Here is a 1651-nt window from a genome sequence, read left to right on the forward strand (position 1 = left end):
GCCTTGGAGGAGATTATGTTGAGAAATAAAAAAAAAAAATTCTTAAAAACGTTGTTTTTCTTGGTCAGGCCGGAAACTTATCAATCCACCCTCGTATTGTGGGTCTGGTTGAATATTTATCAGTAATATTTAACTAGACCAATAGTAATAATTTTTAAGGAAGAAAAAACGGATTTTTCGAATAAAATTGTTCAAACAATTTCCATTTGTTTAAATAATAAAAAATTAATGAATAAATGTTAATAAATATTCTACTAGACTAATAGTAATGATTTTTAGAGAAAAAAACGAATTTTCAATACAAAAAAATTATTTAAACAAATTCCATTTGATTAAATAATTGAAAATTAATTAATGAATCATAATAAATATTCCACTAGACCAATATTAATAATTTAAGGTAAAAAAACGAGAATACAGTGGTCAAAAGGTCGATTAGGAGTATAAAACAACATGCACAATACAATATACTGCAATTTGTCAAATTAAGTTTAAATAATTGCGTCAGCTGAAATCTTCAAAAACAAAGAATTGCATATTATAAAAGATCCAATTTTTCAGAATCATGATTTTGTGACATTTACTTAGTTGTGAAGATGATTTTCATAAACTCGAATAAACTTTAAAACTGCAGTTCCAATATTTAAATTAATCTATAAAGTTCAAGCACTATGAAGACCATGTTGGGAAGTGACGGAACTGCGCAATTTGAAATAGCCGTGTATGGATGACTTGATATAGTGGGGACTTGAAATAAGGGAGACTTTACTGTTATTTTTTTTACGTTTTACTTTATAAGTCTATTTTGTGGCCAAGGAATTACTTTACACGATTTTAAAATTATTATTTGTTATATGATAACCGTAATCATTTTTTATTTTGAGAAATTAATTTTAATTGTATACTTAAAAAGAATCAAAAAAATTACAGAAGATAGAAGGGAATTTCTTTTTCCAACGAACAAACAAATAGGGAGGCATCGATCACCAGCAATCGAAAGTCTAATTTTTCCAGGTAATTATTTGACTTGAAAAATGCAACTTATAATAATTTGTAACTAGGGCTGGCGCAGACTTTGTGGATTATGTGCGGAGCTTTCCGTACCCAAAATTTTCCTTTCAACTCTAAGTTTTCTAGACAGTTGTGTCACGTTTAAATTACTTTTTCTGTTGAAACAACGGATTGCTAATAGCAAAATAGAACACTGCACAGTTGTGACAAAAGATGTTGTAAGCATAATGTAAATAATGTAGTAAACTCGAAATAATATTGATAATGTACACACGAAAACAGTGTTATTTATGTTCTGTTCAATTGTTTAATTTGTATAAGTGTATACTGCGGGTACAGTCGATGATGCCGAATATCTACTTCTAAACTCGACGGGAAATTGTGCACGGGAAAGGATTTCTGCAGTTTACCTTTCCTTTGGCCAAAACCTTTAAAAAATGTAAACGCTACGTATTCATATTACAGAATAGCTCTTATCAAAATATGAGATACAAATATTGGATAAATGGAGAACTATTCTTGATCATGCGAATTCGACACCACACAAAGACTTACTCTGCTGGTCCTGATAACATCGTAACATAACCTGGGGTTGATAAAAAGAGATATTTCGGGTTCCAATTGTGTAAAAAACTACGAA

The 1651-nt window shown here is 29.6% G+C and overlaps 1 protein-coding gene across 1 annotated transcript in view; it reads left to right on the plus strand.

Annotated features, from left to right (window-relative positions):
- Positions 1-1651, plus strand: part of LOC117167952 (odorant receptor 4-like) — an 11330-nt gene that overhangs the window by 4486 nt on the left and 5193 nt on the right. The window lies entirely within an intron of this gene.

The sequence above is a fragment of the Belonocnema kinseyi genome, chromosome 2 (genome assembly GCF_010883055.1).
Source record: "Belonocnema kinseyi isolate 2016_QV_RU_SX_M_011 chromosome 2, B_treatae_v1, whole genome shotgun sequence".
NCBI classification, from domain to species: domain Eukaryota; kingdom Metazoa; phylum Arthropoda; class Insecta; order Hymenoptera; family Cynipidae; genus Belonocnema; species Belonocnema kinseyi.